The sequence below is a fragment of the Ambystoma mexicanum genome, chromosome 6p (assembly GCF_040938575.1).
Source record: "Ambystoma mexicanum isolate Mex_15411 chromosome 6p, UKY_AmexF1_1, whole genome shotgun sequence".
NCBI lineage: Eukaryota > Metazoa > Chordata > Amphibia > Caudata > Ambystomatidae > Ambystoma > Ambystoma mexicanum.
In genome coordinates, this window is record NC_090935.1 from 338,319,718 (window position 1) to 338,346,099 (window position 26,382).

At 46.1% G+C, this 26,382-nt stretch overlaps 1 protein-coding gene across 1 annotated transcript in view; it reads right to left on the bottom strand.

Annotated features, from left to right (window-relative positions):
- SLC45A2 (solute carrier family 45 member 2) overlaps positions 1 to 26,382 on the bottom strand; it is a 434,015-nt gene that overhangs the window by 344,780 nt on the left and 62,853 nt on the right. The window lies entirely within an intron of this gene.

Here is a 26,382-nt window from a genome sequence, read left to right on the forward strand (position 1 = left end):
ATGGCAACCTTCTCCACATTGCCACTCTTAACTCTCGCTCTGCTGTCAAACATTCCTCTGATATCTGCCGCCTTCTTGAGGAACTGGTCCTTGACGTACTCGGTCTCACTGAGACATGGTTCACGGCCAGCTCTGTCACCAGCTTTGACACACTCCTACCTGACGGCTACAAGATGCTCTCCGTGCCCAGGCCCAACCGTACTAGGGGGTGTGGCCCTGATCTTCCCTGAGTGGATTCCTGCCACTGCTATTCCCATGCAGACCTACTCCTCTTTTGAATGTCTTGTCTGTCGACTCTCTCTCTCTCCTAGCCATTCCCTTACCGTGGCTACTATCTATCGGCCACCTGGTCAAATTTCCTCCTTCCTCTCCGAGTGGGCGGACCTCTCCTCCTCACTCCGGTCCTCAACCACTCAACTCCTCTTTCTTGGAGACTTCAACATCCACCTGGATGCCTCCTGTCCCCCTTCTGGACTCTTTCGCGACCTCTGCGACTCTCTCTCACTCTCTATTCTCCCGTCTGGGCCAACCCATTCTGCTGGGCACACTCTTGATGCCCTGATCTCTTCTGACCTTCCCCTCTCTGTCCCTCTCTCCACCCCTCTCTCCTGGAGTGATCACTTTCTCCTCTCCTCTCACCTCACCCTCCCTACCCCTCAGGCAAAGCCACCCTCATCACTGCCATCTTCCTTCTCGGTCATCCGACCCATGAAGCGTGTGTCAGTTGAGGCTTTCGCTGCCACCTTCTCACCCCCTCTTCCCCCCTCGGCTGACTCCCACCCTGACACAGCCCTCTCCACTCTGCTATATCTGATACTCTTGATATCCTTGCCCTGGTTATGAGAATCCGCCTGAAGCCCAAAGCCAAATGTAACTCCTGGTATGACTCGGATCTCGTCACCCTTAAACGCTTGTGCAGGGTGGCAGAAAGGAAATGGCGTGCTTCATGTTCATCCTCTGACAAACTGGCCTGTTGCCTGCTCCAAAGGCAATACCGGCTCTCTGTTCTCACCAAGAAGAGAGCCCTTATCCAAGCCTGCATCACTGCGGCATCTAACAATTCGGCTGAACTCTTTAAAATCTGCAAGGAGCTGGCCAACCCTGCTGCAGTCTCTACCTCTCCTGTCCCCTCCCAGGCCCTCTGTACGGCACTGGCCTCTCACTTCATTTCAAAAACTCAGGACATCTTGTCCTCACTCTCCTCCCATCACCTCCCCCCCTCTATTCCCTGCCCATCCTCTTGCCCTTCTGCAGCCACCCCTCCCCTCTCCTTCTCTGCCTTTTCTCTTTTTTCCGCTGATGAGGTTTCGAGACAAGTCCAATCTATGAAAGTCTTGTCAACACAGGTCCACCCCTGCTCCTCCAAAACTATTAAGGACCACATCGACTCCTTGGCTCCTGCCCTTGCTGACTTCTGCAATCACTCCTTCGCCTCTGGAGTCTTCCCATCCCCTCTCAAGCACTCCCTTGTGCACCCCCTTCTTAAGAAACCCTCTTCCGACCCGTCCTGCCCAGCTAACTATCGCTCTATCTCTATCACTCCTTTCCTGGGCAAGCTCCTGGAGAAACTTGCCATCTCCCAGCTTAATCTCCATGCTGAATCTGTCGGTAGCCTTCATGACTATCAGTCTGGCTACAGAGCTGCCAGAAGCACGGAAACTGCTCTCCTGAACATCCGTGAGGACCTGCTCTCGAACCTTGACTCTAACATTCCATGTGTTCTCATTTTGCTTGATCTCTCTTCTGCCTTTGATACTGTCAACCATACCATCCTGCTTAACCGTCTCCGTGATAACCTGGGTATCACTGGTCAGGCTCTGGCTTGGCTGACCTCTTTCCTCTCAAATCGACCCTCCCAGATCCAACTGGGGTCTTTCCTGTCTGACATCTTTTTCTCTACCTGTGGTGTCCCCCAGGGTTCTAACCTCTCTCCCTGGCTGTTCAACCAGTATCTGGCACTTCTCGCCCACCGCATCGCTGCTCTCTGCCCCAACTTTCAGTGCTATGCGGATGATACCCAGCTCATTTTCAGGCTACCCTCGGCCTCCTCTTCTCCTTCCCTCATCTCTGACTGTCTTTCTGCTATCCAGGAATGGTGTGCCGCCAACGACCTCTGCCTTAATGCCAGTAAGACTGAGATTCTACTCATCGGCACACCCACTCCCTCCTTCCCTGCAGCTCTCTGGCCGGCCTCTCTTGGCCCTCTTCCTGCTCCTACCTGAAAGGCAAAAAACCTCGGGGTCATCTTCGACTCCACACTCTCCTTCTCTCCTCACATTTCTGACGTTTCTAAGAAGTCACACTACCAGCTGCACCTCCTCAGAGGTATCCTTCCTTTCCTCTCCTTCCCCCAGAAGCTCACTGTCTCCAGAGCCCTGGTTCTCTCGAAGCTGGACTACTGTAACAGCCTCTATCTAAATCTGCCTGCCTCTACTCTCCGCCCTCTGCAACTCATCCAGAACAGGACTGCGAGACTTATCCTTGGCCTCAAGCCCAAGGACCGTATCTCTCCAGGACTGATATCGCTTCACTGGCTCCCTGTGGCTGCGAGGATTAAGTTCAAAACCCTCTGCATTGTCCACAAGGCCTTCTGGGGCCTGGGGCCAAATTACCTTCAACTCTCCCTTCCTAAATATCTTCCTTCTTGAGACCTTCGCTCTTCTGCCTCCAACTCCCTCAGGGTCAGCCGCTTCTCCAAGCAACGAGTTGGGGGGAGATCTCTCTCCGCAGCAGGGGCCTCCCTCTGGAACAGCCTTCCTGCCTCCCTGAAACTTGAGGAGAACCATCTCCAGTTCCGGAAGCACCTCAAAACCTTCCTCTTTGCTTCTGCTTTCTCTCTCCCTCTCCCCTGCTAAATCACTGAAACTGTACTGAATCAGCTACTGGGCCACTCACCAATCTCGGTCCTTGTCCCAGCCACTCTCCCCTGCACTGCCTTCCTGGCAACCCCTGCACTGCAGGACTGTCTCTGTATCCCTACAGCCCCCCTTCCCAGCACTTGTCTGTACTTATCTTGCACTTGCCACCAGCTGGCCCTTATTATTTATCTTGTTCATTACTAACCCTGTACTGCACTTTCCCCTCTCCCTTTCCCCCTTGCACTTTTCCCGTCCCCCCTACCCATGCACTTGCGCGATCTGAATGACACCTGGCCTAGTAGGATCGCTGTCTGTCTCCCCTTGTTCCCCCCTCCCTGCCTCGTCACGCCTTGAAACACTTGTGTATAGGCGCGTTACAAATGCCATATCATATCATACCGGCGCTTCACGTCACATGACACCAATAGAGTGGAACATACCGCAAAGATTTAATGTACACATGAATGGATTAGGACCATTGAATATTGGAGCATCACCAATTGGGGATATTCACACCCAGAAACAGTTGCCTTGAGCACGACCTAGTGTTGAAACAAGTGTCGACTGTCATCAAGAGTTCCAATAAATGGCACAAACACATTGACTTTGCACATTTTTTGAATAACATACCTATTTTCTAGTGGTTAAGCGCAAGCCGCCAGCGCAAGCACTTTGACTGCACATTTTACAAAGCATAATAATTGCATAAGTGCTCTGTGTAAATAAATCAAGGCTACTGTACAGAACTATTGAACATGCATTGCATTAGCAATCTAGTGACGGGAACATGAGGATTTACTCTGTCTGATCAACTCTGTTGTGAACAAAAATAAACAAATACATTTCCCCCACTGAACGCTTTACAGCCAAGGATTGCGAGGATTAACTAAATGGTTATAGTGCAGAAAAATCGGTATGGATGACCATTCAAATCAGAAGCCTTGCTGTCCGTAGTAAGTAGCACTGTCGCAAAATAAAACTGCTTTGAGTATTAAAAAAATGAAAATGAAATGATATTTCAGGGTTCTATAAGGTCAATTGTATCCAACCACACAATCCTTTATGCATTCCCACGCTATTTTAATGATGCCGTGGGATGTCAGATTAAGGGGCGCAGCCCTCGGAAGAGCTGTACCACTTGTGAACTACCAATCGTAGCTTGGAAGGGTGGCCCCCCGGGGTGATTTCGGGCACTGCACAGCCCTGAGAGCTAGCCTCCACCTAGAGCGCTGTTGCCCGGGCTGTATATGGTGGCAGAGAAGCTTTGTGAGAAAGCAACATTTGTAAGCTTTGCATTTGTCCAGTCGCTGCTCCTGAGCCTCCTCTGCCGTGGGCCCCGTCAGTTAGGTGGCATTAGTGGTTCTTTGCTGGATGAAGTGGTTGGGTCCTGGGTGTACGGGCGGGCAGGTTAATAAAAAAAAAAAAAAAAAAAAGAATCAGGTGGCGTTGTGAATAAACACTGCCCCTCCCAGTTACCTTTTCTTTTGAGCAAGGGCCTTTCATTTCTTAGTTTTCTTACCAATAGTCAAGGCTCAGAGGATTCTTTCTCCATTCTTCTCCTATGGTGCGGGGGCCAATTCCGTTAATAGTGTGGCACTGGGGAGGAGGGGGGGTTTGGGTGTGCTTTCAGGGAGGCCCGGGATGTCCACGGAGTATGTTCCTTGGCCACGGTTTTATTTCTTCTGTCTCCAGTCCAGGAGTGTGGTGCACCGCTGTGGCATCAGGGGGCAGTGTGGTGCACAGTGTTGTGCACAGTTCTTGCTTTTTGTGTCAATCAATGATGGTAGAGGTTTTTTAGCACCGCGTGGGATCTTTTGTAGGTGTAAGTGCCAAGCCGTGTGCCCTCTGGTTATGTGAGTCTTTTGGGGGACGGGGGAAATAAAAAATTCTTTTTTTCTAGCTCTGATGGCTTACGTCAAAAAAAATCTTTGAGAGACTAAAGATAGAAGACGGGGAAAAGGCTTCACCGAGATGAGAAGAATAAAACAGATGACGATGGAGCGATTTTAGATTTTCAGGACGGGAATGGGGTTTTTCTTCACTATTAAGAGTTTTAACTTCTTTATTTTTTTGTTTTGCTTTGTTTTGTTTTTTTTCCTTTTCTTTCTCTTCTTCTCTTTTCAGTAAACAGCATAAAAAGAAGTTTAAATGTAAACTATAAAATATGCTAAATAAAAAAAAAAATATTCTTTAAAAAAAAAAAAAAAAGGAATAATAGTGACTAAATAAAAGAAACAGTTTAAGTTAAAGAATCTGCTAGGTCTTCGGTAGTTTTCTTTCCTTTATAGGGGAATATCTGGCCTGTGTGCCTGTGGCAGGTGGCTGGCAGCCAGGCATTTGTAGGGGGAGTAGGCATCAGAGCAGGGGAAGGATATTCAGGTATTTGGGAACAATATTTAATTGCCCATTTCTAATACATACAGTAAATAAGCGCGGAGCAAGGGGATTTATCCCATTAGGTGATAAACACACATTTTGGGGTTTTCTTAGGGGGGAGGTCGGCGTTCAGAAAAGGCTTAAGTTCTTTTTGGGGCGGGATGGCAAATCAGGGTGCTATAGAGGGTTTGGTGGACAATCGGTCTTTGCAGGAGGAACTTAGCATTTTCAGCAGAGTATCAAAAGCTCAGTTTGAAAGGGCAGTACAATAGGTTAGTGGTGTGAAGGGGCCCAGGGAGGGGAGGTCACAGCGCAGAGTGGCTTCAGACAGCACCCTCACAGCGGTAGTGGCTTGCATCCCTTCAGCATGGCGGGATGAGGTATGGGACAAAGAGGCCTAGAAGAGTAGGAAGGATGTACCCAGAAAGGCTAGTGCTCGCAACCTGAATGGTATATGGTAGGGAGGATACATTTAAGGACTAAAAGTATGCTTTGGGGGTAGAAGGATCAAGGAGAGTTGTTTGGGATAGAAATGGTGCAGAGTGGTTTAAGGTTTGAAGGGGAAGATGGGGCTGGGGCTAGAAGGAGTTCAGGAAGACAGCAGGGAAATTGGCATGGAGAAATAAAGGAGGAGGAGTGGCGATGCAGAGGCCAGGATGACACGTCTAGGTGATGGTGGGGCAGCAAGAGATGAGCAAGAAAGGGAACGGGTGGCGGCATGGGTCAGGCTGGGTACTAGGTGGGGGACACTCAGGGGGTGGGGTTTGGGGCACCTGCGGCGGGTGGGAGGGTGTCCGCAAGGGCATTGGTGAGGGCGAGCGGCAGAAGGGTCTCCTCAGTTGTAGTACAGATGGACAAGGTCACAGCCAGTGGCCCAAGGGGTGGTGGAGGTTTTTATGGAAAGGACAAGTGAGAGTACAGAGAAGACCAAGAAGATGCCTTAAATGGGCATTACAAAGCCACTGGGTGCTCATCTGATGGTGGCGACAAAAGAGAAAATATGGGATGGGGAGTTTGTGGATGTGTTTAAACTCTTACACAGGCAGGTGAGTAAAGAAAGGGTCCAAAGAAGAAGAGCGGGAGTTGGCTTCAAGGCCAAGGGTACTGATGACAATTGAGATTTGGACATCAGCATTTATAATATATGCTAGTGTTTATTGCAAAAAGTTCCCAGTGAGGCATGTACCTTTGTTAAAATATATGGACACAATTAGAAAAGCCTTTATGAGTTTTGGCGGGTTTGCATGGGTGAGATATGAGGAATTTTAGGCTAGGATGGGTGAGGACAACCAAGCAGTATGGGGAGAGATCGATATGGATTATGGTTACAGTGGATGGCGCCTATGTGTCCAGCCCAGACGCTGCATACAACAAGTCATTTACCTGTGTCTTACCGGCGCTTTCATGGTCACCCCGCCTTTGATGGGGTGCGAGAGGGGGAGAGAGGCAGGGGACAGCCATCAGCAGCATGCTAGTCATTTAACTAGAACAGTGTGCAAATTTAGGCACAAGTGTAGCAGATGTGCGGGACGGCATCCCGTTACACAATGTTTTGCAACAGGTGATGGAGGAAGGGGGCGAGAAGTTGTGGGCAAAGGCTTATACTCCAGTTAAGGTAGAGGTGTTTGAGGAATGGCTGTTTTTACCCAGATTTGGAAAGGGCCAGGATTTTGGGGGAAGGTTTAAGTTGGGATATCAAGGTCAGAGGATGCAGCGGTGGGCGGATAATTTGAAGTCTGCTCGGGAGAATTTGGAAGTGTAAGGTTGAAGCTGCAGAAGGCGGTGAGGTTGGGAAGAGTAGTTGGGTCGTTTTCGTATTTGCCTGGTGATCTAGTGGTTTCTCCTTTAGGGGTTGTGCCCAAGAAAGCAGCCAGGGAATTCAGATTCATTCATCACTCATCATGGCCAGAGGACACGGCAGTGAATGACTTCATTGAACCGGAAGATTGTGGGGTGTCCGATGCCTGTGTGGATCAGGCAGTGGGCTTAGTGAGGAAGGAAAGGCATGGTGCATTCATGGCCAAGTCTGATATCAAGACGTCTTTTCGTTCGTTACCGTTGCATCCAGTGGATTTTTGGTTGCTGGGGATGCAGTTCGAGGGTCATAATTTACGCTGACAAAGCGTTGCCAATCGGCTGTGCAGTTTCAGGTGCATTGTTTGAGTGTTTCAGCTGTTTTCTGCAATGTTTTTTTACTTACAGTTCTGGTTTTGAGGGAGTTTTGCATTATTTGAACAATCAGTGGGGGAGGGGCAAAGAACGGGAATGTCCGCGGATGCCAGAGGTTTTTCAGACATTGATGCAGGATTTGGGCGTGCCATTGGTGGAGGATAAAGCTGAAGGGCCGTCAGTGGTTTTGACTCTCTTACGAATAGAGCTAGATTCAGTGGCCATGATCTCACGCTTGCCAGACAACAAGGTGAGCAGGCTTGTAGTGTTGCTGGAGAAAGCGATAGCGGGCCACAAAATGAAGCTGGTGGACATGCAGAAGTTGGTAGGGCGTCTCAATTTCACACGTCGAGTTGTGGCCCCGGGTCACACGTTTTGCAGGAACATGGCACGTTCTATGGTAGGGCGAAGTATCCACATCACAGAGTGAGGATTTCAGGAGCGGTCAGGCAGGATTGCAAGATTTGGCTAAGATTTAAGTATTTAATGGAGTGTCAATGTGGCTGCAGGGGGACCCAGTTGCATGGGATGTTCAATTTCTTTCAGACGCGGTACGTTCACAAGTTTTTGGAGTGTACTGGAGGGGTAAGTGGTGTGCAGAAAAGTGGCCTCAGCAGTAGCAGAGAGGAGAGAGGAGCATAGACTTTTTCAAGGTTTTCCTGTTGCTAGTGGCACTGGAGTTGTGGGGAGGCGAGTTGCAGAATAAGAAAGTTAATTTTAACATCCACATTGAGTCGGTGGTCGATATTGTGAGCAGGCAGCCAGCCAGCCAGGGACCACAGGGTAGCCAGGCTCATGAGAGAATTTGTACTGCGATGTCTGAAGTTGAATGTGGTGTTTAGAGCAACGTGCCAGGGAAGGGGAATGGCATCGCTGATGCATTATCTCATGTTCAGTGGCAGAGATTCCGTGGGATGCCACCAGAAGTGGACGTAAGCGGGCATCGGATCCCGGAGGAGCTGTGGTAGCTCGGAAACAGAGCACTGCATTTAGTAGAAGGTTCTCTAGCCCTTTGCGTCTAGAGCCGAATACAAGAGGGCATGGTTGGACTTTCTAAAAAGGGGGGCGCGCAGTTGGAAGGGTATGGAGGATGCGGAGAGAAGAAGGGATGATTGGTTGAATTTATATTGGGGTGTATGGAAAAGGGTTGGTCTATGGCAACGATAGCAGGGAAATCTGAGGGCATTGCTTTTTATGGAAAACAGTTTGAGGCTTTCAGCCCAGTTGGGGTGAAATGTTGGAAAGCTGGGCAGGGGAAAGAAGGATAGCAGGAGACCAGTTTCAGTGGCCCCGTTATTGTGGTTGTCCAAGGATTTGGAGGGAGCGTGCTGGTCTGCATGGGAGAGTGACATGTTTTCAACATGTTTTATTTGGTTGCTTTTTAGGGCATTTTGGGTGTTGGAACTGGTAGCGTGGAGAAGAGAAGTATGTCTGCTGTGGAGGGATGTCCCAATTAATCAGAAAACAGCATAGATATAAAGATTTGTAGATCAAAAATCAGAAAGAAAAAGGCTTTTGGGTGCTTCTGGATAGAGGTAGAAAAGATGTGTGTCCAGTGACGGCAGGGGCATTGTGGCGGGAAATATGTAAAAGAAGAGAGGGTTTGGTTTTCAAGCATGAAAACGGGTCTGCAGCTCATGTTTTGGGGGCTATGAGGAGAGCACTGTTGACTCATTCTTTTTGGATGGGGGTGGCATCTGAAGGTAGTACGATGGATCTGTCTGAAGAAAATGTTAGAGTTTGTGGCGATGGAAATCGGCAAAGTACATGGGATACATTAGAGATCTGGGAAATGGGGTCGGTTAGTGAAGAAAATAAATTGAGGGGTGGTAGGGTGATATGGTTGGTGGAGAGAAGGCTCATAAAAATGTTCTTTTTCAGATGTGGCACAGACGAGTGGTGAGTTGCTGCAGATCTGTTTTACTGCAGATCTGGATATGTGGACATTCTATAGGGAAATGGGAAGGGAATAATGCAGCAAAGAGTGTTTTTGGGACCCAGTTGGCGTGTAGTTATAACATTGCTTTGTTGAGATAGTCTGGGGTGGGGGAGCTCAGGTAGGACCAACTGCTGCCTATGCTAGCGGGTATGAGGGAGCTTCATGGGGTTCCGGCGGCTCTAATTTTACATGCAGGGGAGAACGATTTGGTTAGGTATACAGGGTTGGCACTGATAAATAAGATGAAGAGGGATCCGAGTTGGTTGAGAGAGATATGGCCCAAGGTGGGGTTGGCTTGAACCAAGTTGATGCAGAGGAGCGTATGGAGGGGGGCTGTGAATGAAGGTGTGGTAGAAAGGACGAGGGAAAAAAAATCAACGGGGAGATGGTGAAGTTTTGCAGGTCTTGGAGGGTGCGAACGCTAGCGCACCAGTAGATCATTTATGAGGATACTGAATTATTTCGGGATGATGGGGTGCATTTGTCAATCGTGGGAAACATGTACTACTTGGGTGATGTTAAGATAGCTGTGGAGGATACCACAAAGAGTTGGAGATAGATGAGAAGAGGGGTAGGAAAGGGGTGGGGCAGAAAGAAAACCTCATGGGAGGGTTTTTCTGGTGCCGGGGACATCGCCCTTTGGAGGAGGGCTAGCAAGAAGCACGATAGGGTACTAGCGTGTTAAAGGAGGAGGGTGGTGCTGTTTGCACGAACAGGCGTTCCCCTAGGGGTACAAAGCGGGGGAAGAGGTATTGAAGGATCAGGAGCATGGCCTCGGGGAGAAGATGGGAAAAAGCGGGAATGAAGGTTCAGAGGAATTGAAGGGGAGGGAGCAAGGGACAGGAAGTGATGAAAATAACTAGGTTATTTATTTGTTTTGCCAATTATTAAATTGATCCGTTAGTCTGTAGGGCCAGGGAGCCAGGTTAGCGAGTTTTTGTGAGGTGTGGCCCGTCAGATTAAAGCGACCTTTTCCACTTAAAGTGAGTCTGGGAATTATTTTGCAGTAAACCCAAATGCACTCCTCCTGTGTGCTCCTGTGCCACTTAAATGATGCTGTATGTATAGGGGACCTTGGAGAAACGAATGGTGCGCTCTGTATGCAGAGCTAAAATGTTTACTCAACCAATCACCTAGAAGTCATGGGACTGGCACAGATGACAGCAATCCGTACAACATGAACTACATGTCCTGGCATCACCCACGCTCATGCGTGGGGGGCCTCCCATTTCTCTGCCTCCAACTTTACGGTGATCAGTCAACAGTGATCCAAACCGGATGTACACGTTTTAAATAAGGTCACCTTCCTCATTTGCACATTACTCGTGCAATTGTCCTAGGGTGTTTTTTTTTCTTTAAATGGTGGTGGGGCAATTCTGCATAACTACTCTCCTGCACCTCAACCTGTAACCCCACAACCCCAACCACCTACCCCCAAACACACACCATATATATGGCTCACAATTCAGCAGCATTATTTTTAAATTCCTCCATCTGATCTTCAGATGCATTCATGGGATTGCCCCTGGCTATCTTGCATCTCTTCATTGTCCTTCCCGTTCACTCCGGATCGCAACGCTTGACCGTCCCCTCTTCTCATTTTGTGTATTGCACCCCCCAGTTTGTCAATTCCTGCCTCTTCATGAACCACATGACATTTGCACCGAAATCACTTTGTCTGGGAATCATCTCCGGAATTAGAGACAGTTTGACAAGCTATGATGCCTTTACAGATATGAGCAGTCACTTAAGGGTGTTTTGTGTACTTCTGGCTCCATTTACCAGGATGAGCAGTGTTCTCCAACTTCTGCCTTTGGAGGTGCTGGGGACGAGGCGATTGTCACTGTAGGCGTGTCCCTCCCTTTGTGTAGCGGGTTCTTCTGTACCTCGCTGCCAAGTCTGGTATCCAAGGCATCATGTAAGGCAAGCATCAAGCAGGAACAACGCTGGAGACAGGATTACATATAAGGAAAGTATTTCTTTTATTACAGGTATCAGGTAGGAGAGGATGTTAAAGAAAACCATCCTTCAGATCCCTAACAACCTCCAGAGATTCCATGTTCCATCAGGCCAGCATTCCCATAGCACTTCACATCTCCAAGCACACAAGGCACACAAGCTACCTCAGATTACACAACCACCAGTATATCGAAAAATACACCCCCAACAACCCACATCTTTTATGCTGAAAATGTTCCCATGTATCAAGTGATGCACTGTAAAGTAATAGTAGCGAGCGCAGATCCACCATGGATTTCATACTGTAGGTCACAATTCATTGCAACATTTTGGGTCTCAACTGACGTATGAAAAATTAGGCGATTCTCAAAAAGGTGCAACAGCAAAACTAGAAACATTTACATTGTGTTTCCACATGCATGCACATTGAGCCAGCCGTCTTTTCACCGAAAGGCAATAACGGATGGGAGCATATCTACTTCGTTTGTGCAATTAAAACTGATGTATTAAAGTACTTATTAATGAAAACAGAGTGCAGATACCAAAAAGTTGCACATTACAAGAGAGCCATGTTCCTCCCTTTCTAGCCACCATCAAAACTATGTCCAGTGTGCCAGTCTGTGCACATTTCCTTTTAAATGAAGGCTCAAACAACGGAGGAATTCTGAAGTGCTCAAACCTCTGCCGCAAATCATCTCCAAAGGCAACAAATGACCTAATTGCCTAATCAAGGGGAGTAGAGGGTGTGCCTAGTCATTAAAAAAAACATATGTGCCAACAACGTTGTTGAGAAGCACTACCTGAAATAGGAAGGTAGCAGACCACATCCCAAAGAACTTTGTATCACGCATCAGCCTTTTGGGACAATGACCAGCACAAACCCTGCATACTACGCCACACATTCTTAGTAAATAGACACGCAAGCGCTGTACAGTTTTACAATCTCCTCACGTATCCACATTTAAACGCAGTGCTCGTCTGCAGAAAATATTTTTTCTTTTTAAAAAAAAAAAATGTTCTTCATTTCGGAGGAAACTAACTTCTCCCTTAAACAAGTCCCTCAACCCTTTAGGTTACCACCTAAACTTCCTTAACCTAAAATGCGTTTTCCTTTTACGTGTTCTGCTCGCTCATCTTCCTCCCACTTATCAATTTTTTCTTTGTAATTTGCTCCTCGTGCATATACCAGGTCAGGACGTGGGAACTCTCCCTCCCCCTCTTTATGTTTGGACTCCATGTTCCCATTCCTTTCAATTCTCGCCACTTTTTTTACCCATAGACATAATGGGAAAAAATGTCTGTCGCGCCTACAGCCCAAACCGCAACAGATTTTCACCATATTTATGGCAGGAGCAGCGGCTTGGTCCAGAAAGCGTGCTTTTGTTAATTTGGTGTAAATCCGTCCAGTAGATTTCTTTTTTAAACGACCAAAACATAAGGCAACACAATTAGGGATATCTAGGTCCACTCGGCGTACTCACTTTCCTGTTCGGTACGCGGACTGGCCTCTGATTAGCTGTTGTGTCCATGGACTGGCTTTTGATTGGCCAGAAAAATTTGCTGACTTTTCAGTGGTCCGTGGACATCAGGACGCAGTCGCTGATTGGGTGATGAGAAAACGTGAAATGCGTTGGTTTTCCTGCAACGCCCGCCATCTTGGATTTGCATACTTTTTGGGGTCCGCGGACAGCGCAGTGAAAACAAATTAAAAAATAAATAAATAAAATTTTTAAAAAAAGCAGAATTGCACTTGTCAAACTCAACAAACAATCTCTGGGGATGTAGGGTGTGGGGATGAGGATTGGATTGGATATGGCCATAAGAAGCCACGTGTTGATTGATTGATATTTTATTTCTATCGCGCGCGTACACAAGGGAGGGGAGGGGAACAGGGGAGAACAAAACAGCGATCTTACTAGGCCCAGTGACATTGAGAACGCGCAAGTGCATGGGAGAGAGGGGGAGGGGAAAAGTGCATGGAAGGGGGTGAAGAGGTGGAAAGTGCGAAGCTGAGGAGAAACAGATAAATAATAAATAAATAATAAAGGCAACAAACAGTGGTAATGCAGCCAGCAATTTGCAAGTGCTAGGTTTAAAACAGCAGACAGGGTAGGTCTGATAAGTGCAGGAAGAAAAAGGGGGGGCTGTATGGGTACAGATACAGACCCCAGTGCAAGGGGTGGCCCGGAGGCAGTGCGGGAGGGTGGCAGGATGAGCAGGTACCTGGGCCCAAAAGAAAGAGGGTGGCCAGGTGCACGGTGCCAAGAGAGAACAGATTAGCAGGGGAGAGAGGGAGCGAAGGCAGAAGAAAAGGGGAAGGTCTTGAGGTGCTTCCAGAACCGGAGATGGTTCTCCTCAAGTTTTAGAGTGGCAGGGAGGCTGTTCAGAGGGAGGCCCCAGCCAAAGACAGATCTACCCCCAGCTCGTTTCTTAGAAAAACGACTGACCCTGAGTGAGTTGAAGGTAGAGGAGTGAAGAGCTCGAGAGGGGAGGTATTTGCAGAGGGATAGCTTAAGGTATTTTGGACCCAGGCCCCAGAAAGCCTTGTGGACAATGAAGAGGGTTTTGAATTTAATCCTTGCATCCACTGGGAGCCAGTGGAGAGATTTCAGAGCTGGAGAGATACGATCCCAGGGCTTGAGGCCAAGGACAAGTCTCGCAGTCCTGTTTTGGATTAGTTGCAGAGGGCGGAGAGTAGAGGCAGGTAGATTCAGAAAGAGGCTGTTACAATAGTCCAAGCTAGAGAGAACCAGAGCTTGAGATACCATGAGCTTCTGGGGGAAGGAGAGGACAGGCAGAGTACCTCTGAGGAGGTGCAGTCGGAAATTTGACTTTTTAGAGACCTCAGAGATGTGGGCGTAGAAGGAAAGGGAGGAGTCAAAGATGAACCCGAGGTTCTTAGCCTCGCAGGTGGGGGTAGGAGGGAGGGCCAAGGGAGGCCGGCCAGAGAATGAGGGGAAAGGATGGTGAAGGTGTGCCGATGAGGAGGATCTCCGTCTTGCTGGCATTCAGACAAAGATCATTGGCGGCACACCAATCTTGAATGGCAGTTAGGCAATCGGAGATGAGAGAGGGAGAGGAGGTGGCAGAGGGAAGCTTGAAAATGAGTTGAGTGTCGTCAGCGTAGCACTGGAAATTTGAGCAGAAAATGGCAATGCAGTGGGCGAGAGTTGCCAGGAATTGGTTGAAAAGCCAGGGCGAGAGGTTAGACCCCTGGGGAACACCACAGGTAGAGGTAAAGATAGATGAAAGGAAGGACCCAAGTTGGACCTGGGAGGGTCGATCTGAGAGGAAAGAGGTCAGCCAGGCCAGAGCCTTATCAGTGATACCCAGGTTTTCGCGGAGACGGTTGAGCAGGGATATGGTTGACCGTGTTGTTTCACCCCCCCGAAAGTCTGCGAACACTCCAGATGTCCTGGGCCAGTCCTGTGGTGTTTGCGGACACTTCAGATGTCCTAAGACATCTGTACCTATTTCTGCATTACAGGGTTGGGGAAAAACAGTTTTTGGATGGCTTATAACTTTTGCGCCACTCAATGAAACTGCATGTAATTTTGCAATTTCATTCTAGAACTAATCCTGAATGGATTTGCAAAGTTTTGTGGGATTCGGTCAAGAGGGGGAATAAAAATTAGAGGTGGGTCCCAAAATATTGTAAAGGCATATAAATGTGGTGTCATTTGACGAATCTGCACAACATTTGGCAAAATTATATGACTATTGTATGTACATACATTTTGACACTTTTTAAAAAATAGAACATGGGCGGATTTCGAGCAAACTGCTCAGGAGCATTGGCAAGGAGATTAAAGCATGGTTTTGCAAATGTGCCTGTGTTTTATTTTTTGACAAGTGTCATAATGTAGGTACAACAAATTGTCATATACCTTTGGTGACTGAGGTATAGCCTGTGCCCGTGGGCAGTAGCCAGATTGTCTGGGTCATGGCATAAGGTCATGACGCGGACAATCTGGCTACTGACTATGACCGCTAGGGACGAAAAATGGTGTTAAAGTGGCTATGTCTACCTGGGACCGGCTATGTGGTAAAGTTATTCGAAGGTAGGATAGGTTTGAAAGGGGAAAAAAGTGCTTGTGGTAATATGTTCATAGGGTTTTGCAGGCTGCCATGGCAAGGGAAGAGGGGCTGTGTACGGAGCTCTGCCTTCTCTTTCCATGTTGGCTGTCTTGTAAAAGGATTTTCCTTCCTACAGTGGGACTCAGCAGGTGTCCCGCTGAAGGAAGAATAATCCTCCCTTCTTACAGCGGGACGCCAGAGGCATCCAGCTATAGAAAGAAAATCTATGTTTTAGCACCCTGTGTTCCCGCTTTGGGAACCAGGCGTGCTAATGGTCTTTATCCCCCATTTTAGGGGCTGCAATGGACGATAATGATCCGTAGCCCTCATTTATTTATTTATAATGCACCAATGCCTGCAAAGATCAGGCTGTGTTGTTACAGTATTTGTTGAGGAAGATGAGGTAGAGGAAGACAGCTTACTACTTGCTGTGAAAGGAACAACCTTTCTGAGAGCATTGCGGTCATTGGATTTGGTGTGGTGGCGCATGTAGGTGGTCCCGCAGGAGTACTGTCCGGTAGTCTGCGACTGAGTACAAAATTCATTCAGTGCATTTCACTTTGGTATCTTTAGCCTTTGGTACACTCCCAACAGTAGCAAAGAACTGACACACCCATGATTCGATCTTGGTGCTAGAAGTAGGCACTTCCTCTACCTCATCTTCTTGGTCCTCTTCATGGTCTTTGAAAGTACTGCTGGTGATGGTGGTGGCTCTTGGGGAGGAGGGATGGCAATAACTGATGCCATTTTTAAGATAAAAAGCAGTTTTGATAAAATTCTTCCAAATATATACTGTGTACTAGATTGGTAATGGATAATGAGTACGAAAAGGTGTAGGAGGGAAATTTTGAAGTTGAAAGTTCCTAGATCAGTAGAAAATGCAGTTCCGAACTGTCCGCAAAGCACAGATCTTATCGTGAAGTGCAGATGGGTTCTCGGACACGTCATCATGAAACGCGCCAGCTTATGGTCATGTGGCGCTGTCCGGAAGGTCTGCAATGAAGTCAGATGTTCGTAGACGTCTACGGATGCAAAACTAGTTGAAATAGTTGCAAAAAGTGTATAGAAGTGTTAAAAATGATTCTAGAAGGTGGGAAATGGCAGAGTTTTAAGGTGACACTTTGTAAATTGGACACAAATATTGTTATATTTGTTAAGTATGATATTGGTAAGTTCTAGGAAAATAGCATGCACTGGTAAAAACCCATGAAATTCACTGAAAAAACCTTGTTCGTTTAGGGTTAAGTTGGACTCATAAAAACCTATGAAATTCAGTGAAATAACTTTGTTAAAGGGACGCTATGGTTAAGTTGCACTAATAAAAACCTATGAAATTCAGTAAAAAAAAAAAAAAAAAGAAAACGTTGTTAAAAAGGACACTATGGTTACAAGTAAAATCGAAAAACCCCTGAAATTCGCCAGTTATGGTAAACTAAGCAACCATAACTCGCGCCACCACCGTGCACTGCTAAAACTAACACCCAGGACATCAAAGATGACATCACAAATATCATTTATGACATCACGTGTATTTACTTTTCATACAAGGGATTGTGAATGTAATGTTGGCAAAAATGTATCAGGGATTATCGGGAGATGTGTAATAAACTACATACTTCATTACGCAATGTAGTTTTCTAAAGAACATTCCATTGCAGTGTTCTTTCTAGTACAGAAACCTATTCATACAGAAATGTAGGTATTGGCTGCAGCATACACCACAGAGGTGCTATATTTGTAATTTTCCAAAGTTATATGATAAAATGGTAAATGCTTCTGTATCAGACTTTTCCATACTGTGAAACAAACTTACTACATATTTCTACTAATACACACAAAACATAACTAGACTACAATGCATACAAATATGGGGCTTATATATGGAGAGTAAAGTAAGCAAACAAGAGGCAGTATCATTAGCAACTGTGTATAATCTACATGATTGTATTCACGCACAAAAATGATTGCTGTGTTTCAAGCCTGCTTCTTCCCCTATATCTCTACATCATAAAATGCGATTACATTTTAAGGAAAGTAGTGTAAGAACGTGTGAGAATAGCAATATCTATACATTTAATACCTTTTGAAAGTTAAGTTTCTGACTGTCAGTAAATAAAACCACTTGGCCTAGATATGGCAGTGAACAAAAAAGACATCACTGATATTTGTGATGTCATCTTTGATGTCCTGGGTGTTAGTCTTAGCAGTGCTCGGCAGTGGCGCGAGTAATGGTCGCTCAGTTTACCATAACTGGCAAATTTCAGTGGGTTTTCGGTTTTACTCAGAACCAGAACGTCCTTTTAACAACCGTTTTTTACTGAATTTCATAGGTTTTTATTGGTGCAACTTAACCATAACGTCCCTTTAACAAAGTTTATCATTGAATATATATATATATAAGACTGCACAATTTAAAGAGGTACTGTGTCTGGTACAGAAGATGGCATTGGGCAACAAGCCCCAGAAAAACTAGACATCTGAAAAACAAATGTCACATCTGCTAAAGATTGATCATACCACCCCCCACAACACGGACGATAGTTCATAAACACTTCCACAAGTGTTTTTTGCTTTGAAAAGATGTCACTTTACGGCATTCTCAACCAGTAAGAAATCTAGATGTGGTTGCTTTATGTTACTTCATAAAGGCTCTAGTTTCGCTCAAACTTTATATTCCCCTCAAACCCTTTGTGAATAATGCAGTGGGCATCTATCGAATGCTGCCATGTGCATTTTAATGTGCCCCTATGACATGCACGACCACAAAAGCACCTGGAAGATAACACGGCTACCAGTGAGTGACAAAATGGAGAACAAAAAAGAGAAACCGTCAGGACTTTAAATGGACCTCTGCTAGCCAATGTCTCCAAGAGATGTGAGACTGAGCCCTGCCAGGCCTCCCTGTTCCGGGATAACCCCAGGCCACTGTAAGCCAAGGCCTTTTTTTTTTCTAAAGCCTGAAGCTCCTGTGCAGAAGCAAGAGGATCGGGCTTTAGGGAACTAATAAAACCAGGCTTTTGTTACTTTGTGCTGACCCCCGCCAAATACCCCTTTTAATTGAGATACAGGGATCATCACCCTCGTGATCAATACAAAGGGGTGCCTGGCAAGCAGGGGCATAACAAAACCTACATTTAAGGGGGGCCTAACCCTTCAAATGTAGGGAGAAGCGCCAACTTCAGAGATGTGGAGGAGGGGCAAATCTGTGTGGGGGCATTAAACTTCTTTACGCATTTTTATGATACTATTCTAGTGTCACTTTAATGTTACAAGCAGTTAACTTTCTCCTTTACTACTTAAGGACTGCTGTGAGAATGAGTGGTCTTGTCCCCTCTCTACCCTTCCAATCACTCCCCTGGCATGCAAGTACTAACCCCACATTACAATGTCAATTACCTAAAACCTTCTGCATATGAATGGAGGTGCTTACAGTGAAATGCTTTACGTTCACAGTGAATCCCAGGTGCTGTTTAACATCTGTGTCCTGTTCTATCCAGCCACAGCTCTGTAGGTCAGCTAGGTCGAGTCAACAGAGCCCAACATTACTGGTGGGGGCGGGGGTGCTGATTCCCAATCAGCTCAATGGTGTTGCTTGTGCCACTGCTGGCAAGGGGTCAGAGATGCAAAAAAGCAGCAACACTTAGCTGACTTGAATGCAGCCGCTTAAGCCAATGCCATTTCTTAAAAAGCAAGGTGAAATCTTAGGGGGAGTGGCCAAAAGGGGTGTGGCCAAACAGACATCATTCAGGTCATGGGAGTGTTGCCTCTTAATTGTAGCGTCGACCCGCTGCCAGGAAACGCCCTCCAATCCCATCCACCCCAGTCCCCCAAGAACTTTGGCTCGATTTGGGAAACCACTTAAAAACACTGGTAACCGTTGCTGTCATTACGTTGTTCAAACATGTAGCATTCACTTGCAAGTCACTAACGTTTTGCCACTATCCAATATAGACTGTGGCGTCGCCCTCCTCTGAAATCCTGGGCCCCCCTACAGTGACATACCAAGTGGGGCAGGGGGGTCAGGTAGGGCAAGACCGGGATATTTGTCGGTGGGACACCTCTCCCGCTAGGCACTTCAATGATGGTGCCCAACGGGAAAGGCGTCCCGCTGGCAGGACAATGTGTGCTGAGCAATTCCTGCTCAGCATGCTCATTGTCCTGGCAGCAGGACACCTTACACTTTCCGAGCGGGAGAGGCGTCCCGCTGCCAGGACAATATCCCAAGGACTTCCCGGCAGCAGAGCATTTCAATGTGAGCCATTAGGCACAGATGGGAGAGGGGCGACTATTAGCAGGGACTTTTGTCCCTTTAGAAATGGGAATGGGAGGGAGTGATTAAGTGAGAAGGAGTGATTAAGTGAGAAGGAGAAATATGAATGGGAGGGAGTGATCAGAAGTGAAAAGGGTGCATAATGTTGCATGCTTTATGAAATAATTATGGCTTGAAAAACCCAAAGGGGATTGGTTAGGCTTACATCAATCTACATGATGCTACTTTGACTACTGCAGGATGGGAAGAATAAAACTAAAGCCATACTCTTATTGCTCAACATATTTTTATGACAATGTATATAGGTGTATAGTTGGTTAACTATGAGAGGCTAGTTTATTATGTAATGTGGTTTGCTTCCAAGGCATTGCTATAAAGTATTATGTAAGCACATGAAGTGCAAAGCAAAACCTTAATACATATTGTAAGGGAGGAAGGGTCTCCCAGGCCCCCCATCATTCCTAATAACGCACATGATATGCTTATTCCATGGTTGACAACGCGCCTCTGGCCAAGGTGTGAGGTTACCATTGAATGACCCATAACTGTGTGGGGCCTATGAGCCGGGAGACTACATTTTGTGTTAACTACCAACTCTGTTTTCTACTAGGCCGCATGCAACGCTGATTGCAAGCCTGCACCTCTCCCCTTCATTCTCCGTGCACAGCCAGCATGCCATCCCCCCACCTCCTCCCCTCTGCCGTCTCCACGGCTGTCCTGTTCCAACGGAAGCTTAGCCGCGAAGTGTAGCGAGCTAAACACTGTATCTCTCCTCTTCCTTTGACATCATTGCCCTGTGTGTGACCAGGCTGGAGACTGGTCCTGGAAAAAAACCATCTGTCTCCACAAACCTACCTCTACACCGGCAAACCCCTTCTAAAGAAATATAGACAACAAGCCCCCTAACCCCACACCCCTTTGATGTAACAGCTGCAAGCCTCTCGCCCCTGTGCCACTCTAGTTCACCCCCATATCACTAATCCCATGTGGTCATATATTCTTCTTGTACTAACAAAGAGTAAAACACCCGCATTAGATTCAAAGAGATGCTTGATTAATGTGTTTTTTAAATAAATACTGTGTTAGATAAGGCACCTGGGCCAATGTACTCTCACTCTTGGTGGCTAAGGTCAAATGCTTAGATGATATATATATTGTGCATTGAAATGTATGTATAACACTAAATGTGTGTGGCCAAAAGGGCAAGAGTTAGATAGAAAGATATACAACAACACAGGCATTGCCTGACCCTGCACCCCTCGCAGATGAGCGCAGCTGACCCGCATGCTCCAAGAAGTTACAAGTCCGGAGCTGACCAATCCTGGAGCAACAACCTTAAACAAAGTATAATGTCCAGTCCACTTTGCCCTCTACTTACTGTATCCCCTATAGTACACGTCATAGATGACATGTTTTTTTTAATATAATGTGTATTTTCTGTTTGGGCAGAGCGCTCTCTGAGTAGCAGGGTCCTCTGCATGCCCAAGACTTATCTTTTACCTCACTCGCAATTGGTGCCGGTCTCATTCCCTACTGGGGTATGTCATTAGTGTCTCTTATTTGGTTATTTCATTGTAATTGTGGGGAATGCCAGATTTCAATATATATATCAACTAAACTTGGGAAGATGTGCTCGTTTGCTTAAATGGTCCACATCCCGGTTTCACCTTTTAACTAAAGTGTGTGATCATGTGTAAAACATTTAAATCGCACTGCGTCTTATCTGCAGCTCTGCAAGTGATTCACTTCATAGCTTATGTTGATATATCATTTTTTTAAAAAAGCCTAATCACTATAGAGTTTCTCTATGTATAAAAGTGTAATTCAGGTATTTTGTACAACAAAGTTATTTGCCACTTGGCTTACGTATGGAAACTTACTCTAGTCACATCCATGGTGTTTCCAAGTATCAAAGACTGACGATACTCCTTGTGATGTCCATTTCTGTAAGTCATTTCTGTTGGTGCAACCCATATGCAAATTAGGAGTGTTGCATGATTTGCCCCTGAGCACCTGGACAGAGATCTAATAGTTGAGTTTCCTGCATCTGTAATGACTCTTGAGTTTTATTTTTGTTTTTGTGTTAAAATGCCATCTGCCACTAATGTTACCAAAAAAGTATATTGGGGCAGGGATAGACGGGTTGGGGGCACGAAGGAGACTGTACGGAATTGCGTGCACTGCATTTGGGGGAAAAGTAGCAGGACCTTTTTTTTCGTGGCTCGCCCCCTCGCTCTTGCAATGCTGGATACCCTGCCCTGCCCCCCTACCTGGGCTACTCTCTCTGCAGTGCTTCCTGTGGTCCACCTGAACGGCGCGCACGCACACACACACACGCTGCAGCCGGGGCTGGCTACGGGCACAGCAAATGAAGGTGAACACAGAACAGTGGCACAGGGGTGATGTCAGCAGTCGGGGTCCAAGGCTTGCCATTGCCACTGCATATGTGCACACGCATGCAAAGCCAGGTGGAAAGGCAAGCCCTGTCCCCCTGTCCTGCCTGAGGGAGTGAGGGCACAATGAAAAAAGGCCCCAATTTGAATTTCGACAATCAGGCCGGCCGCCGATTGCTGAAATTAAAATTGGGGTCTTGGTGGTAGTTACCCCTGACAAGGGTTTCCCGAGCGAGCACCCAGCTCCGCTAAGGGAAGCAGGGGGCTCAGTGATCTAATCTGCTGTCCTTTCCCCAGCCAGAATTTGAAGATCATTTTGTTTACAACAATAACCCGTTTGGAAATTGTGTTTCTGATTGGAAACGATACATTGACGACATTTTCTTTATTTGGAAAGGCACAAAAGAACATCTGGATGCCTTCCTGGTTTGGTTAAATGAGTAATCCGAACCTTATTTTTACAGGTCACTCAGATCTTACACAGCTACCCTTCTTGGACTTGATTATTACACACCAGCAAGGATATATATATCATTGTATAGGAAGGAGACTGACCGCAACACGTTATTAGAGTATTCGAGTCAACCCCCCCATTCTCAGAAGGATAATTTGCCTTAATGGCAGTTTCGACAATGAACGACATGCCAAGATCTTGGGGGAAGAGACTTCTTGAGAGAGGCTACCCCCAAAAACTTAAAATCAGCAAAAAGGGCACGTTGGACAACGAGAAAACACCTTCGGAGCCCAAGGGAGAAAAACACAGACAGACCGGCTTGTGTGCGTTACCACTTTTTCACCACAGACCATGCGGATTAAGAAACTTATTAAAAAACACTGGAATTTAGTTACAAGTACAGAATGCACCAGTGGACTTGTGTTATTTGCTTTCAAACGCTCTAAAAATGTACATGACCGTTGGTACAATCCAGACTGCACGCCATTGGGACCACTTTTTAACAAAATAGTCTGAGGGCAGCTTGGAGCCATTAAAAATAACGATTAGTGGGACACTATCCATGTGGTAAATGCAGTGTCTGCCATTTGACCACTCAGACTAGTAGGTTTAGCCATGGTGCTTTCAATTGGCAACTCTGTCAATTTACAAACTGTCTATCCAGTAACATTATTTATGTTATTCATTGTCCATGCAATTTATTATACGTTGGAATGACAACAAGAAAAATGTCTATTCATATCAGCGAGCATAGATCACGCATTCGGATGAAATATATGGCTGCCCCGATGGTTCAACATTTTGTTACCGAAAACCATACGGAGGAAGACCTGCACTGGATAGTAATAGATCAATTGTCCCATAAAATGAACCAATACTCCATGCAATTTAGACTGGCTAAATTGGAGAAACGCTGGATCCAGACACTAAAAACACACAAAATCAGCCTCAATGAAGATATTCAATGGCCCCTATTGTTACAACATTAAATTGAGCTTCCATCCTGTAAGTGATGGCACTTTGATTCTTATCAGGTGAATGTCTCCATGTGGTGCTAAATATAGCATTAAGGTATACGATGTTGTGTACCTGGTGGTTGGACGCCCCAGCAATTATGTATATTAGCCATATAGCTCAGTCTTCTGTGCTGGTGGAGCTCATCAAGTTCTTGCCCTTTAACAGCCCACGATAGCACCAACATGTGACACTACGCGGATGCAGCATCAGTCCTTGCTCCTCCCCTTGATTTCAGATCAAGAACACTCAAGATCAGTGTGGATAGCGTGATGGTGGACAACGGCTGCTGGAGGTTCTTCCCATGGCAAATGGAGGTAGCACCTTAATTCCGGGCTAGACCAGAAGAGAGACCGGGGGAAGAGATTAGTAAGGACACCGCCTGCTTTCTCTTCGGTCTTTAGAGTGGGAGATCCACTGATGCTACATGTCAGCCTGCGGTCTTTCAGGGGCAACAACCCTTTTGCTGTCCTTGAGAGATACACAGACGTAGGCTCCCTGCCCGCTGATTTGGCTCAGTGCGGCCGTTCGGCACCGGACAAAGCCTGCTTGCCGCTGAGCGATATGGCTGCCAGCCCTTGCCCGGTTGCAGTGCGGGTTCGAGGGGTGAGCTTTCCCGGGGGCTAGCAACTGGTTTGCTGCCCTCCTGGATTGCTGCTTCCTGGGGCTCTAGGCTGCCGATGGGGGTGGCACATACTGTGGACAGATGCCACAATTGGCAATTGTGCCTGCATATAAGAATTAAATTGATGTGGAGTACACCGTTTAGAAAAATCCTTTGTGTGCTTCTTTTAATTTAGATTCGGAGAAATAACACGGAAGCAGGGGATATTTCTCAGACTCCGTATACAAGATCCCTCCTGATTAACATGTGGTTATCCAGATAGTCTACGGGGAACCTTGTCTAAAGATTGCCAATGTGCTCTTTCTGAAGAAACTACAACAACGTGCATAAATTGATCCACGCAAATTGAGGTAACCAACAATAATGTGCACTGCAGTAGGATTCACCTATGTGTAGTAGCCACTACTGATCCACGTATTATACATATTATATCTTTTAGACACCACAGAGTCTCATACATAGGAGCTCATTGGCACAACGAAGGGAGCTACAATTGGTTGGAATCAACAAGACCAGCTCCTCTTGTCTCCTCTGTGGGGGGTCCAAATTGGTGGAACGCTTCCAAAACTTTTGCACGCTACAGTGAACCAGGCTGGCAAATTATCGCTCAACCACTGCATCTTTTTGAGTAAGATATTGTAGGCTATAGGTCAGAATAAATCAGAAACAGGCAGCGTCTCAATGGCAAAACTTCAGAAAGGTAACTTTTAGATGCAAATGGTTAGAGAAATGACAATTGGGACCCCTTCTCTCTTTTTAGAGATAGAATACACTTGGAGGGAAGATATTGTGCCTCTCTTGTGATTCTTTGTGCTGTGCAGCGGTTGGGGGACTCCTAGATGGGTTGGCAGTGGATAGCAACACAACCCTATCCCAAATACATAAGAAATCAATGTTTTTGTTTTTCTTTTTCATTTGTAATCTAAACAAATTTAGATGATGCCTCAAGATGGTTGGGGCATGGAATAGACAAGGCATAGGTTTGTGGTTTTTAAGTTTTGAGTGGTATACAATAACATTATGAATTGTATTAGAGATTGATTGAAACATGTTTTTGTTTCTCTCCGTTTTCTCTCCTCCTGCTTCTTTGCAAGTCATTTTATCATTTGAAGGGCTGGAGCATCAACAGACACAAGAACCAACATAATTGAACATCCGAGAAATGAAATTGATTACACAACAACTTGTAGTTATTTTTAAGAATGTACTTTTTTATATGTATGTCCTGATGAGGTGCACTAGTTGGAAATGGTCTTATTGACGAGTTGCCCGAAATTCGAGTCGACACGACCAGAGGTCCTACTCCTTCCTGGATTTGGACTACTTGGGTTCATATAGAAATATTGTGGCAATTATATATATTTAAAGAAATCTGTTAATTATATCACCTTTAGAATACACACTGATGCACTTTATGAGATGACAAACATTGTTTAGCGTCTAGAGGTCTATTGGGATAGACTGGTTGTTCTGTTCTCAGGACAAACAGAGACTGCGGTTATTGCACAGGTATGAATGATATTGGTTTGAATAGGGATTGAAGGGTATGTGATGACTGTTTTTTGATATAAGGTCACTGGTTGGTTTTTATAAACTAGATTTTAATGTTTGTTCAAACAACAATAATTGTTTTTTGTTCACATTTTCTACAATGATGTTGGTTACGATTACAAAAACAAGAAAACAAATTAAATACATTTACAATGCCTTTGTCTTTGCGTCTATAAGCAGTTGCTCATAGGGAAGGGATTGTTAGGTGTTCACTGTTCGTTTTATATTACAAATGCTTAGAGGGTCGGTAATTGTCCATTGACAATTGTACCTTTTGTATGGCTCCTTTCCCCAGCCGTCACTTGCACATTTTCAGGCTTTTTGCTGAGCCCGTTTTCTTTCTTCTGGCCATCAGTGGCTCCATCTCTTCTTTAAAGGAACATATCTGGTCGCTCGGTGACCGCCGTTATAGCGTGCACATTGACACACTGTGCTCCTCTAGTTCACATACCCCTCTGGATATTCCCAGCGCTCTTGCTACATTTGCACTATAAAATGTCCACATAAAGACACTGCTGAGAAAGGAACTCCCAGCCCCAATTGCGATCTGCACAGACCTTCCAGGAAAGCATCCGCAGCCATATGCGGGATGCGCAAAAAGGCATTACGAACCGTGGGTATTAATGGCACACAAAGGCCCCCTAATGCAGATGCGATCGGGACACAATATGGAAACTATAATTTCAAAGTGCATAAA